Raw genomic sequence first — 16,514 nt, forward strand, 5'->3', positions numbered from 1 at the left:
AATATTAGCAAAAGTGCTTTGCAATACAATTTGAACACAATAAGTACATTGTACTTATTTCTTGATGTAAGTACATAGTACTAATATAAAGTGGGGACAAAAACAATTAAGCACAAAATCATAAAACCACACCATCATCACACATTATACTAAAAGTCACTTGAAGGTTGATCAAGGCCATGATTAATGCTTCAATATGGATATCCAGTAGTCTAAAAAATATTTCGGCCCATGCAAGACTCCGCCGTCAGGACTTCCCCATTTTCTCCTGCATTTATTTCCGCAAGGTTGGCGCATTCAAATGGGAAAACCAGTTCCCCTCGAGTCACAATACTGGAGCGTGTCTGCGCATACGAGCAGTGCCAGAAAACCTGCAATCCTGCCCTGCTCTTAGCCAGTTGCCATGTAAACCTTGTCAGTAAACATGCATGTCAATGCTGACACACACATCGTTTCAGCACAGGCTCCTCCCACCTCGCTTTCAATTGGCTGCTCAGAGTGAATTCCTCTCACCTCTTCCTACTCTATTTGCCTCATTGTTGCTAGGGGAAACCGGCGCTCATGAATAGGGTGAGGCTTGACAGCCAATGAACAGTAAATAAAGACTAGTTATTTCCTAAATGCACCAGGTAGCCATTATAAATCAACCCATTCAATTCTAGGACTGATATATGGGGTATTGTATAACGACAAACAGGCAGCCTGAATAGGGAAGCTGTTTGACTCTTTAAAGGCTTTATGATGATGATTCTGGCTACTGAACAGTATGACATCTGTATGAAGTAGTTATCTGGCCTCTGATTGGCCAGTAACAATTGTTGCTAAGCTATAGCCAATCACTGAACCAAAACACATGCTCTTTTTGACTGTGGCTATTTTGAATATTAAATACTGTAAAGAGATCCAACTCTAAATTCTGATTGTAAACTGATTCAACTCTAAAATCTGATTGTAAACTGATTCAACTCTAAATTCTGATTGTAAACTGATTCAACTCTAAATTCTGATTGTAAACTGATTCAACTCTAAATTCTGATTGTAAACTGATTCAACTCTAAATTCTGATTGTAAACTGATTCAACTCTAAATTCTGATTGTAAACTGATTCAACTCTAAATTCTGATTGTAAACTGATTCAACTCTAAATTCTGATTGTAAACTCATTCAACTCTAAATTCTGATTGTAAACTGATTCAACTCTAAATTCTGATTGTAAACTGATTCAACTCTAAATTCTGATTGTAAACAGATTCAATTCTAAATTCTGATTGTAAACTGATTCAACTCTAAATTCTGATTGTAAACAGACTGATTCAACTCTAAATTCTGATTGTAAACTGATTCAACTCTAAATTCTGATTGTAAACTGATTCAACTCTAAATTCTGATTGTGAACTGATTCAACTCTAAATTCTGATTGTAAACTGATTCAATTCTAAATACTGATTGTAAACAGATTCAACTCTAAATTCTGATTGTAAACTGATTCAACTCTAAATTCTGATTGTAAACGGATTCAATTCTAAATACTGATTGTAAACGGATTCAACTCTAAATTCTGATTGTAAACTGATTCAACTCTAAATTCTGATTGTAAACTGATTCAACTCTAAATTCTGATTGTAAACTGGTTCAACTCTAAATTCTGATTGTAAACTGATTCAACTCTAAATTCTGATTGTAAACTGATTCAACTCTAAATTCTGATTGTAAACAGACTGATTCAACTCTAAATTCTGATTGTAAACAGACTGATTCAACTCTAAATTCTGATTGTAAACAGACTGATTCAACTCTAAATTCTGATTGTAAACTGATTCAACTCTAAATTCTGATTGTAAACAGACTGATTCAACTCTAAATTCTGATTGTAAACTGATTCAACTCTAAATTCTGATTGTAAACTGATTCAACTCTAAATTCTGATTGTAAACTGATTGAACTTTAAATTCTGATTGTAAACTGATTCAACTCTAAATTCTGATTGTAAACTGATTCAACTCTAAATTCCGATTGTAAACAGATTCAACTCTAAATTCCGATTGTAAACTGATTCAATTTTAAAATTCCGATTGTAAACTGATTCAATTCTAAATTCTGATTGTAAACAGATTCAACTCTAAATTCTGTTTGTAAACTGATTCAACTCTAAATTCTGATTGTAAACAGATTCAACTCTAAATTCTGATTGTAAACTGATTTAACTCTAAATTCTGATTGTAAACTGATTCAACTCTAAATTCTGATTGTAAACAGACTGATTCAACTCTAAATTCTGATTGTAAACAGACTGATTCAACTCTAAATTCTGATTGTAAACAGACTGATTCAACTCTAAATTCAAATTGTAAACGGATTCAACTCTAAATTCTGATTGTAAACAGACTGATTCAACTCTAAATTCTGATTGTAAACTGATTCAATTCTAAATACTGATTGTAAACGGATTCAACTCTAAATTCTGATTGTAAACTGATTCAACTCTAAATTCTGATTGTAAACTGATTCAATTCTAAATACTGATTGTTAACGGATTCAACTCTAAATTCTGATTGTAAACTGATTCAACTCTAAATTCTGATTGTAAACTGATTCAACTCTAAATTCTGATTGTAAACTGATTCAACTCTAAATTCTGATTGTAAACTGATTCAACTCTAAATTCTGATTGTAAACAGACTGATTCAACTCTAAATTCTGATTGTAAACAGACTGATTCAACTCTAAATTCTGATTGTAAACAGACTGATTCAACTCTAAATTCTGATTGTAAACAGACTGATTCAACTCTAAATTCTGATTGTAAACAGACTGATTCAACTCTAAATTCTGATTGTAAACAGACTGATTCAACTCTAAATTCTGATTGTAAACAGACTGATTCAACTCTAAATTCTGATTGTAAACGGATTCAACTCAATTCTGATTGTAAACTGATTCAACTCTAAATTCTGATTGTAAACAGACTGATTCAACTCTAAATTCTGATTGTAAACGGATTCAACTCTAAATTCTGATTGTAAACTGATTCAACTCTAAATTCTGATTGTAAACTGATTCAACTCTACATTCTGATTGTAAACTGATTCAACTCTAAATTCTGATTGTAAACGGATTCAACTCTAAATTCTGATTGTAAACAGACTGATTCAACTCTAAATTCTGATTGTAAACTGATTCAACTCTAAATTCTGATTGTAAACAGACTGATTCAACTCTAAATTCTGATTGTAAACAGACTGATTCAACTCTAAATTCTGATTGTAAACTGATTCAACTCTAAATTCTGATTGTAAACGGATTCTACTCTAAATTCTGATTGTAAACAGACTGATTCAACTCTAAATTCTGATTGTAAACGGATTCAACTCTAAATTCTGATTGTAAACAGACTGATTCAACTCTAAATTCTGATTGTAAACTGATTCAATTCTAAATACTGATTGTAAACGGATTCAACTCTAAATTCTGATTGTAAACTGATTCAACTCTAAATTCTGATTGTAAACTGATTCAATTCTAAATACTGATTGTTAACGGATTCAACTCTAAATTCTGATTGTAAACTGATTCAACTCTAAATTCTGATTGTAAACTGATTCAACTCTAAATTCTGATTGTAAACAGACTGATTCAACTCTAAATTCTGATTGTAAACAGACTGATTCAACTCTAAATTCTGATTGTAAACAGACTGATTCAACTCTAAATTCTGATTGTAAACAGACTGATTCAACTCTAAATTCTGATTGTAAACAGACTGATTCAACTCTAAATTCTGATTGTAAACAGACTGATTCAACTCTAAATTCTGATTGTAAACAGACTGATTCAACTCTAAATTCTGATTGTAAACAGACTGATTCAACTCTAAATTCTGATTGTAAACAGACTGATTCAACTCTAAATTCTGATTGTAAACGGATTCAACTCAATTCTGATTGTAAACTGATTCAACTCTAAATTCTGATTGTAAACAGACTGATTCAACTCTAAATTCTGATTGTAAACGGATTCAACTCTAAATTCTGATTGTAAACTGATTCAACTCTACATTCTGATTGTAAACTGATTCAACTCTAAATTCTGATTGTAAACGGATTCAACTCTAAATTCTGATTGTAAACAGACTGATTCAACTCTAAATTCTGATTGTAAACTGATTCAACTCTAAATTCTGATTTTAAACAGACTGATTCAACTCTAAATTCTGATTGTAAACAGACTGATTCAACTCTAAATTCTGATTGTAAACTGATTCAACTCTAAATTCTGATTGTAAACGGATTCTACTCTAAATTCTGATTGTAAACAGACTGATTCAACTCTAAATTCTGATTGTAAACAGACTGATTCAACTCTAAATTCTGATTGTAAACAGACTGATTCAACTCTAAATTCTGATTGTAAACTGATTCAACTCTAAATTCTGATTGTAAACTGATTCAACTCTAAATTCTGATTGTAAACGGATTCAACTCTAAATTCCGATTGTAAACGGATTCAACTCTAAATTCTGATTGTAAACTGATTCAACTCTAAATTCTGTTTGTAAACTGATTCAACTCTAAATTCTGATTGTAAACTGATTCAACTCTAAATTCTGATTGTAAACTGATTCAACTCTAAATTCTGATTGTAAACTGATTCAACTCTAAATTCTGATTATAAACTGATTCAACTCTAAATTCTGATTGTAAACTGATTCAATTCTAAATTCTGATTGTAAACTGATTCAACTCTAAATTCTGATTGTAAACTGATTCAACTCTAAATTCTGATTGTAAACTGATTCAACTCTAAATTCTGATTGTAAACTGATTCAACTCTAAATTCTGATTGTAAACAGACTGATTCAACTCTAAATTCTGATTGTAAACTGATTCAACTCTAAATTCTGATTGTAAACTGATTCAACTCTAAATTCTGATTGTAAACAGATTCAATTCTAAATTCTGATTGTAAACTGATTCAACTCTAAATTCTGATTGTAAACAGACTGATTCAACTCTAAATTCTGATTGTAAACTGATTCAACTCTAAATTCTGATTGTAAACTGATTCAACTCTAAATTCTGATTGTGAACTGATTCAACTCTAAATTCTGATTGTAAACTAATTCAACTCTAAATTCTGATTGTAAACAGACTGATTCAACTCTAAATTCTGATTGTAAACAGACTGATTCAACTCTAAATTCTGATTGGAAACTGATTCAACTCTAAATTCTGATTGTAAACTGATTCAACTCTAAATTCTGATTGTGAACTGATTCAACTCTAAATTCTGATTGTAAACTAATTCAACTCTAAATTCTGATTGTAAACAGACTGATTCAACTCTAAATTCTGATTGTAAACAGACTGATTCAACTCTAAATTCTGATTGGAAACTGATTCAACTCTAAATTCTGATTGGAAACAGACTGATTAAAGGGTTACTTCAGTGATTGGCATATGGCCTTGTATTAGTAGAAACCCTGGAGTATATTCAAATGATTGTGCTTTCCCCCCTCATATCCCCCTGAGACAAGAGATTTATGCATTTTATTTCTGGAAAGATTCCTCCTATGATGCAAATTGACGTTATTTGCATCATAGGAGGAATGTTTGGCCAAAGGCTAAAGACTACAGCCAGCAGAGGGAGCCATTTCCGTATGTTCTGAACGCACGCATGGGGGATGTAGATCACACTAACAGCTCAGCTCAGCTACAGGCACTCATTTAAACGGAGCTATGCTGAGCAATGGAAGTGTTTTAACTTCTCAAATTAATTTCTATGAAAGTTAAGCTTGCAAAGGCATGAACTGAAACGCACCAGACTGAACTCGCGTTGTGTATGTATGCCGCGAGTGTAGTCGCGATTATCTCATCTCATCATCATTCAGCTCATTTATCTCACTCCTGCAGTTAGTGCTCAGTGCTGTGATACTCGCGCGGCGACTCACTCATTATATTGAACACACACGTTCAGTTTTTAATTGTGGTGTCTTCTCTAACTCAGTCACAGTAATCCAGTAGCGGTGGCTTTTGGGAATTGTAGTCTTTCTTCCCCATGAGACAAAAATACATTTTCTGTCTTTTCTCAGTCTATAAGGCACCAAATTCAAAAATAATTTCACATTTATACTACATTAATGACCCAGTTTAAATGCAGATTCATCTTCCCAGCGATTAAGTACCCCTTTAAATTCTAAATTTTGATTGGAGAGACAGATTCAACTCCTGACTTGGTCGGTTGAGTGATGGCGCCGCTGTGTATGGCTTGCCGTCCTCTTCTGTTGAGTTTATCGTTGTTTATTTTATCCATATTATTTGCAATTCAAAATGTGTCGTCGCTGCTGGTTTATGATCGCCTGACACTGTTAAAGATCCGGGACTCCGTGAACAATTTGCCCGTTCACGGCGTCAATGAATCAAAGTCGCCGCCACCTCTCCTAGCATCTATCCCGGCCTATCTACGGTGGTCTATCTTTCCGTTACCACGGAATAAACGCTACAAGAGACGCGGAAAGAGAGGAGGAGTCCTCGTTTACTTCAAAGCTTACCTGGCTTCCTCCGGTGAACATGATCCTCGCCGTTCACGGAACAGATTACCATCGAATCACGGCATGTTTTACTACTGCCGCTCTCTGGATTACTCCCACCGCTGGCTCACGTCTGCTATCCCCGATGTCAGCGGCTCGCTTCCGCGTTGCCGGCCTGTCAGGCTTCAGAGACGGGGCTGTGTGCTGGAGCACCTCCGCCCGCTCAACCGCGCTGCGCTGCAGTCTGAGAGCTGCACAGCAGTACGTTTGGCTCTCCTAAACACCCGATCACTCACAAATAAGACTTTTATCCTGAACGACTTCATCTCCACAAACGATCTGGATTTTCTTCTGCTGACTGAGACCTGGCTGAAACCAGGTGACAACAGTGCTTTCACTGAGCTCCTCCCTCCTGGCTATTTCTTCCTCAGCACACCGCGAGCATCTGGCCGCGGTGGTGGTCTGGCCTCTGTTTTCAAGCACACATATAACTGTCGCATAATTCCATCAAATAACTTCAGTAGTTTTGAGCTGCAACTATTTCTTATTGAGTTAGGGTCTCCTGTTCTATGTGCAGTTGTCTATCGTCCACCACAATTTAATAAGGCTTTTATTCAAGAATTTTCTGAGCTCCTAGCTGAGCTCATGCCGAATTATGACGATCTATTGATTTGTGGTGATTTTAACATTCATGTCTGCTGCCCATCTAACCCAATGGCAAGGGAGTTTCTAAGCCTTCTTGACTCTTTTAATTTAATACAATCAGTTAATGGTCCCACACATCACTTAGGACACACTCTTGACCTCATTATCTCCCATGGTCTCCCTGTGTCCCTCAGTAGGATATGCCATACTTCCATCTCAGACCACTTTCCTATTTTATTTGATTTTGTAACCCCTCTCAGAACCAGGTCTATTACTCCTGCCTGTCGCCGCCGTGTCATTACTCCATCCACGGCTGGGCAATTTACAGCTGCTTTCATGAACACTAGCTTATATACCCAGGTTGATCAGGCCTCTCCGCTATGTCCGGATGACCTGATTTCCATTTTTTATTCTTCCTGTTCAGAGATTTTGGATTCTATTGCACCTTTTAGGCGTAAACCCGCCAGCACTGCACCGGAACCCTGGCTAAATGACACCACCCGCACCTTTAGGCGCTGCTGCAGACAGGCCGAACGCAGGTGGAGGAAAGATAGATTGCATGTGTCACTGGATATACTAAAAGACAGTTTGGCAAGCTACCAAAAGGCTGTTAAAGAGGCCAAACGCCAATATCTGTCGAACATTATTTCCACCAGCTGCAATCGTCCAAGGACTTTATTTAACACAATACAGTCTGTTATTAATCCACCTTGCAATGTCTTGAGCAAGGTGTCAGAATCCATCTGTGAAAACTTTTTGAATTATTTTGTCGAGAAAGTATCCTCTGTTAGGCAGAATATGAACAGTACTTTTTACACCAATGCTGTCCCTCCTGTTGTCTCACCTGCAGTGTTTGAACGATTTGAACCGGTGTCTTTATCACGCCTTTCTGAGGTGGTACAGGGGTTGTCACCCACCAACTGCCCCCTCGATATTGTTCCAACCAAGGTGCTCAAACAGGTCTTTGATACTGTTGGACCGTGCGTCCTCTCGCTCATTAACAGCTGCCTCAACTCAGGGACTGTCCCAACTGTCTTCAAGCACGCAGTGGTCAGACCACTTTTAAAAAAACCCAACCTGGATCCCGACATTTTGTCTAATTTTAGACCTGTCTCACATTTACCATTTTTATCAAAGGTCCTAGAAAAAGTTGTGCTATCACAGTTACAGCCTTTTTTAGAAAATAACTCAATTTTAGAAAAGTTTCAGTCTGGTTTTAGGTCACGACATAGCACTGAGTCTGCGCTGCTGAAAGTCCACAACGACATCCTTCTATCCCTTGATGCTAAAAGATCTGTGCTGTTGGTGATGCTGGATCTAACAGCAGCTTTCGACACTGTGGACCATTCAGTACTTATCGCCCGCCTTGCTCAACAGGTCGGCCTCACGGGTTCAGTCCTGCAGTGGTTTCGCTCCTACTTGAACAACAGGAGCTTTTCAGTTATGATCAATGAATTTTCGTCATCCACTGCTCCTCTGTCCTCTGGAGTGCCACAAGGATCCATTCTTGGCCCTGTTCTATTTTCACTGTACATGTTGCCTCTTGGTTCCATTATTGCCAAGCACAATCTGTCTTTCCACCTATATGCAGACGACCTCCAGGTCTATATGCCTGTGCTTCCAAATGATGGTTCAGCTCTAGACTCCTTGCATAGTTGCCTATCTGAGATTAAACTATGGCTTTCACGAAACTTTCTTCATCTGAATGAGAGTAAAACGGAATACATTATTTTTGGTTCCCCTATTTTACACCACGATTTATCATCAAGCACAACCCCTCAAGTTAGTGAGGCAATAAAGAATCTGGGGGTGATCTTTGACAGAGATCTGAATTTTAACAAACAAATTAACTCTGTAGTAAAAGCAAGCTTTTTCCAGCTGCGACTTTTAGCCAAAGTAAAGCCTTTTCTGTGCCGCAGTGATCTGGAAAAGGCAATTCATGCTTTTATCAGCTCACGCATTGATTACTGTAACGCACTCTACATTGGCATCACACAGTCTTCACTCCATCGTCTCCAACTGGTACAGAATGCAGCTGCTCGTCTTCTAACCGGTACATCTAGACACAGCCATATTAGTCCAGTTCTCTGTTCTCTCCACTGGCTCCCGGTTAGGTACCGTGTTGATTTTAAAATTTTAATGTTTGCCTTTAAAGCTCTCAATGGCCTTGCGCCACCTTATTTATCAGAGATTTTAAGTGTCCACCGTCCAAACAGAGCCCTCCGGTCGGCTGACCAGATGAGGCTAGTTGTTCCGAGGTCCCGGTGCAAGCAGTGGGGCGATCGTTCATTTGCTTTTGCTGCTCCTAAACTTTGGAACACTCTACCAGTAGACCTGCGTGTTCTTACAGACCTGGCCCTATTCAAGTCCAGGTTAAAAACGCATTTATTTAAACTGGCTTTTAACACACAGTAGCACTGTGGCACTTTGAATTTTATTTTTGAATTTTATTTTTGTATTTTGTGTAACTGTTCCTTTGGTTATTGCTTCATGTATTAATATATTATTTATTGTAGATATTTTTCTGTTCTAAATGTAAAGCACCTTGGTCCTCCTTTTGGTTGTTGGAAGGTGCTATACAAATAAAGTTTGATTGATTGATTGATTGAACTCTAAATTCTGGTTGGATAAGCCTTGTTTATAACATACAGATAAACACAAACCTGTTACAAATTGTATAATAACACACCACATTACAGCATTGCTTCCACAAACAGCTACAGTCACATTAATTAAGTATATTACCAGGTAAAGGAATCATTCATATTGATTATTAAACTGATTAAACTATTAATTGATCATGTGTCTTTTATCATATTGCTGTTACATAGGCCACTTTGCATCATGTTGTCCCTAACAAACACCCGGTAAAACCATAGTAATAAGTAGCTTATTACATTACTGTACTGTTTATTTGTACATTTGCACACAGTTGAAAAGCTGTGAATCTACTGTATAGATGTACTTAAAATAATTTCCACCAGCCTGGCCATGTGACGATAAACATTCAACTCTATTTCCATTTCATTATAAACTTAAATGTGTGCTAACCGGAAAAAAAAGCAACTCAAACCTTGCTTGATCCAAACTTTGCTTGCTTTAAATGTAGAGTAACTTATTGGTTGAATGTAGTGGATATTTCTGTCTAGTTTGCCTAACTTTAATGAAATGTTACATAAAAGGCCTACTTTAACAACAAACAAACGTGGAGTAGAAAACTATTCATCTGCAAAACAGCCCAAAACGTGTGCAATGAACTACTTGGTGCTTGAGTTGGAAAGCATTATGTTAATCATTTGACACATTTACAAGAAGCTCGTTTACATCAATTCTGCTCAAAGACAGAGAATTTACATTGAAAAAGTACCGTGGTACAGTTTATAGTAACACCATATTAAATTAATATGATTACCATACCCATATACCATGATATTTATATGATCATTCAAGTATTTCACAGAGTTATCATGGTACACACGAGCTGAGTGATATAGTAAATATTGCTGTAAGTTCAATTAATGTCTGTGAATAAGTTATACTGATCTAAACCTAATTGACATTTTAAAACATATTTGTAAACATATGGGGGGGGGAAGTACAATAATAACAACATATTGTTATACTGACATGAAAAATAAATGATAATAAAAAAAATATATAACATTTTACAAAAAGGCTGAAAAATAGTGAGTAATTTCACCCAGTATGTCAAACATTATGCATACAAATGCATGTTAGGAATGACTGGTACTGGCCTATCAAAAAAAACATTGCTAAAAAACATATTAAAGATCATAATGCAGATGACACACATTCCTACAAGAATGAATATCGCTAATAATCTCAAAATGAACATATGAATGAACCAGATGCTGATAACAATAACTAGATAGCTGGGTAGCAAATGGTCAACATAATGCTGACATTTATAAAACTTGTATTTATTATTTAAAGGGGCCATGATGTTGGTTGTATTATGTTCCCTAGAATATTAATAAAGCATTTTGCTCAAAAAACAAATATACGCAGAAAACAATTGCTTTCAACCTTCCTTCTAAGGCTTGTCAGTAAACACCCACCGCTATGATTGGCTTTTGCAAAAACAGTGTCAACAGCACCTCACTAATGAAAATATTATTCCCATAAACCCACATTTTCAGACAAAGTATTATGAAATTATGGTTTGTGATGCAGCTGCTATCAGATCCAAGTCGAGTCGAGTCGCGGCTTCATCTTTAAACAAACGTTTCTATGCGAACTCTTCATTACACTGTGCCTCGTTTTCAAAGTAAAATGCTCTGAACAAACATAATCCTCCAACGTGATTCAGGACACTATTAAAATAAACCATCCACTTGTTTCTGACGCTGAGATCCTTCCTACAGAGACGCAAACCAGCGGTTAAAACTGGCCAATCAAAGCGAACGATCTTGGTTTTGATCCATTTGTCCTGTTGTCGGCAGATGTCAGAAACTGAACGCACATCTGTATCAGTGTAGACGGCGTCAGTCATTATAATGTCAGAAACTGAACGCACATCTGCATCAGTGTAGACGGCGTCAGTCATTATAATGTCAGAAACTGAACGCACATCTGCATCAGTGTAGACGGCGTCAGTCATTATAATGTCAGAAACTGAACGCACATCTGTATCAGTGTAGACGGCGTCAGTCATTATAATGTCAGAAACTGAACGCACATCTGTATCAGTGTAGACGGCGTCAGTCATTATAATGTCAGAAACTGAACGCACATCTGCATCAGTGTAGACGGCGTCAGTCATTATAATGTCAGAAACTGAACGCACATCTGCATCAGTGTAGACGGCGTCAGTCATTATAATGTCAGAAACTGAACGCACATCTGCATCAGTGTAGACGGCGTCAGTCATTATAATGTCAGAAACTGAACGCACATCTGCATCAGTGTAGACGGCGTCAGTCATTATAATGTCAGAAACTGAACGCACATCTGCATCAGTGTAGACGGCGTCAGTCATTATAATGTCAGAAACTGAACGCACATCTGCATCAGTGTAGACGGCGTCAGTCATTATAATGTCAGAAACTGAACGCACATCTGCATCAGTGTAGACGGCGTCAGTCATTATAATGTCAGAAACTGAACGCACATCTGCATCAGTGTAGACGGCGTCAGTCATTATAATGTCAGAAACTGAACGCACATCTGCATCAGTGTAGACGGCGTCAGTCATTATAATGTCAGAAACTGAACGCACATCTGTATCAGTGTAGACGGCGTCAGTCATTATAATGTCAGAAACTGAACGCACATCTGCATCAGTGTAGACGGCGTCAGTCATTATAATGTCAGAAACTGAACGCACATCTGCATCAGTGTAGACGGCGTCAGTCATTATAATGTCAGAAACTGAACGCACATCTGCATCAGTGTAGACGGCGTCAGTCATTATAATGTCAGAAACTGAACGCACATCTGTATCAGTGTAGACGGCGTCAGTCATTATAATGTCAGAAACTGAACGCACATCTGCATCAGTGTAGACGGCGTCAGTCATTATAATGGCAGAAACTGAACGCACATCTGCATCAGTGTAGACGGCGTCAGTCATTATAATGTCAGAAACTGAACGCACATCTGCATCAGTGTAGACGGCGTCAGTCATTATAATGTCAGAAACTGAACGCACATCTGCATCAGTGTAGACGGCGTCAGTCATTATAATGTCAGTAACTGAACGCACATCTGTATCAGTGTAGACGGCGTCAGTCATTATAATGTCAGAAACTGAACGCACATCTGCATCAGTGTAGACGGCGTCAGTCATTATAATGTCAGAAACTGAACGCACATCTGCATCAGTGTAGACGGCGTCAGTCATTATAATGTCAGAAACTGAACGCACATCTGCATCAGTGTAGACGGCGTCAGTCATTATAATGTCAGAAACTGAACGCACATCTGTATCAGTGTAGACGGCGTCAGTCATTATAATGTCAGAAACTGAACGCACATCTGCATCAGTGTAGACGGCGTCAGTCATTATAATGTCAGAAACTGAACGCACATCTGCATCAGTGTAGACGGCGTCAGTCATTATAATGTCAGAAACTGAACGCACATCTGCATCAGTGTAGACGGCGTCAGTCATTATAATGTCAGAAACTGAACGCACATCTGTATCAGTGTAGACGGCGTCAGTCATTATAATGTCAGAAACTGAACGCACATCTGCATCAGTGTAGACGGCGTCAGTCATTATAATGTCAGAAACTGAACGCACATCTGCATCAGTGTAGACGGCGTCAGTCATTATAATGTCAGAAACTGAACGCACATCTGCATCAGTGTAGACGGCGTCAGTCATTATAATGTCAGAAACTGAACGCACATCTGTATCAGTGTAGACGGCGTCAGTCATTATAATGTCAGAAACTGAACGCACATCTGCATCAATAGGCGCGTTTCCATTACCCTTCAAATTGCGCATATTGAAATTGCGAATTGAAAACACGCCTAATGGAAACGCGGCAATTTCGCAAAAACTCCCATATATCGCAAAAAAGTTTTTACGCTCTCATGAGGTGGTTTTTCAGGCGATTCGAAAAAGGACATTTTCGCAAAACTGCAATGGAAACGTTTTTTTCGCATTTACATGTCACCTGTTGCGGTGACGCATTGCTGCAACATAGGGCCTATATATTATATTTCCCACTCAATTGTGTCGTAATAACAAGATAATGTAGTTAAAAGGACATATATTTTCTCCTAATAAGGACTACAGGCTATATATACTGTAATTAAGACATATTTTCAAGAAATTTATTAAAACAGAAAGAGCTAGTCTGTATTTTCAGCCTTACTCAAAGGCCGAGGAAACAGGCCAGTTACGCACGTCACTCCATTCCAGACGATCTTAGTTTGTTTCTTATTTAATAAACAGGCAATTAATTGATGAAACATCGATACAAATAAAAATACAATTTATACAAAACGATTTTTTTTTTTTAAGAAAGACTTTCTAGAAAATAAAACTCGAATTGATCAAAATCATGTGACCCCAGGTCTCAAACATATTGCGATTCTTATTCATGCTGCTCACTTTTCATAATCAACATATAAATTAAAATAATACTATAACAGGCTAATGTTTAGTCCCTATTTAGTTTCGTAGTTAGGCTATGTTTTCTTTAACCCACGGCCGATAAAAGCGGCGACGTTCTCATTTTTTCCTTCTTCCTTTAAGAGAGATGAAACAATTTACAATAATCTTGTCATTTTTAGCTATACAGATAAGTTCAAGACATAATTATAAACTATAAACTGTCTATTTTTATTTGTGGACTCAGGGAACTAATTATTTTGCACTCACTCCAAACGCGGTCTTCATTTAAAAAAAAATATTTCGTTTATTAAATGCCATTTTTTTCTTTTCCAAAGCATTTCTAAAATGAATTCACATGCCCATCAAACGAAATATCTAGCCAAAATAACGAAAGTGGTAAAAAAAAAAAAAAAAAAAAAAACAACAAACATTTGAGTTAACATGCAAATTCAAACATTTCGCTCTACTCTATTTGCGTCAACCTGGCGCGCGTAAGAGTCGATCATTCTTTACAGATGATGGTTCGGTTTGGAGAGAAGACGAGACGGAGTTTTTTATTAAACTCATAAAAGACAATATAGGATTACAGTAATACTGGATGCTAAACACAGAAATGCTACATTATCATGAAGACCTTGAAGCAGATCTGACACACACACACACACACACCTCATATCCGTGCCGATTAAGTAACCTAAGGGGCTTTCCTTGCCATTAATGCTTGGATAACACACGTGTCCTTCCAATAAAAATAATGGCTAGTGGATGAGATGTACAAACCTACCAAGTGCCATCGTTTTGGAATGACCTATCGCGAGAGGAAAGTAATATGTTTTAGTCGCATAACCGCAGCTATGGAAACGCTGTCATTTCGCAACAGTTTTTTATCGACATTTAAGAAATATCGCAAAAGTTTTTCGCAAATCTGTAATGGAAACGCAGCTAGTGTAGACGGCGTCAGTCATTATAATGTCAGAAACTGAACGCACATCTGCATCAGTGTAGACGGCGTCAGTCATTATAATGTCAGAAACTGAACGGACATCTGCATCAGTGTAGACGGCGTCAGTCATTATAATGTCAGAAACTGAACGCACATCTGCATCAGTGTAGACGGCGTCAGTCATTATAATGTCAGAAACTGAACGCACATCTGCATCAGTGTAGACGGCGTCAGTCATTATAATGTCAGAAACTGAACGCACATCTGCATCAGTGTAGACGGCGTCAGTCATTATAATGTCAGAAACTGAATGCACATCTGTATTAGTGTAGACGGCGTCAGTCATTATAATGTCAGAAACTGAACGCACATCTGCATCAGTGTAGACGGCGTCAGTCATTATAATGTCAGAAACTGAATGCACATCTGTATTAGTGTAGACGGCGTCAGTCATTATAATGTCAGAAACTGAACGCACATCTGCATCAGTGTAGACGGCGTCAGTCATTATAATGTCAGAAACTGAATGCACATCTGTATTAGTGTAGACGGCGTCAGTCATTATAATGTCAGAAACTGAACGCACATCTGCATCAGTGTAGACGGCGTCAGTCATTATAATGTCAGAAACTGAACGCACATCTGCATCAGTGTAGACGGCGTCAGTCATTATAATGTCAGAAACTGAACGCACATCTGCATCAGTGTAGACGGCGTCAGTCATTATAATGTCAGAAACTGAACGCACATCTGTATGAGTGTAGACGGCGTCAGTCATTATAATGTCAGAAACTGAACACACATCTGTATCAGTGTAGACGGCGTCAGTCATTATAATGTCAGAAACTGAACACACATCTGTATCAGTGTAGACGGCGTCAGTCATTATAATGTCAGAAACTGAACGCACATCTGTATCAGTGTAGACGGCGTCAGTCATTATAATGTCAGAAACTGAACGCACATCTGTATCAGTGTAGACGGCGTCAGTCATTATAATGTCAGAAACTGAACGCACATCTGCATCAGTGTAGACGGCGTCAGTCATTATAATGTCAGAAACTGAACGCACATCTGCATCAGTGTAGACGGCGTCAGTCATTATAATGTCAGAAACTGAACGCACATCTGCATCAGTGTAGACGGCGTCAGTCATTATAATGTCAGAAACTGAACGCACATCTGTATCAGTGTAGACAGCGTCAGTCATTATAATGTCAGAAACTGAACGCACATCTGCATCAGTGTAGACGGCGTCAGTCATTATAATGTCAGAAACTGAACGCACATCTGCATCAGTGTAGACGGCGTCA

General features: G+C 37.6%; 1 protein-coding gene across 3 annotated transcripts in view; it reads right to left on the bottom strand.

Moving 5' to 3' along the window:
- Nucleotides 1–16,514, bottom strand: part of LOC137064601 (DNA-binding protein RFX7) — a 94,165-nt gene that overhangs the window by 12,254 nt on the left and 65,397 nt on the right. The gene's annotated exons all lie outside the window — the stretch shown is intronic.

This window comes from Pseudorasbora parva, chromosome 25 (genome assembly GCF_024679245.1).
Source record: "Pseudorasbora parva isolate DD20220531a chromosome 25, ASM2467924v1, whole genome shotgun sequence".
In the NCBI taxonomy this organism is placed as follows: Eukaryota; Metazoa; Chordata; class Actinopteri; order Cypriniformes; family Gobionidae; genus Pseudorasbora; species Pseudorasbora parva.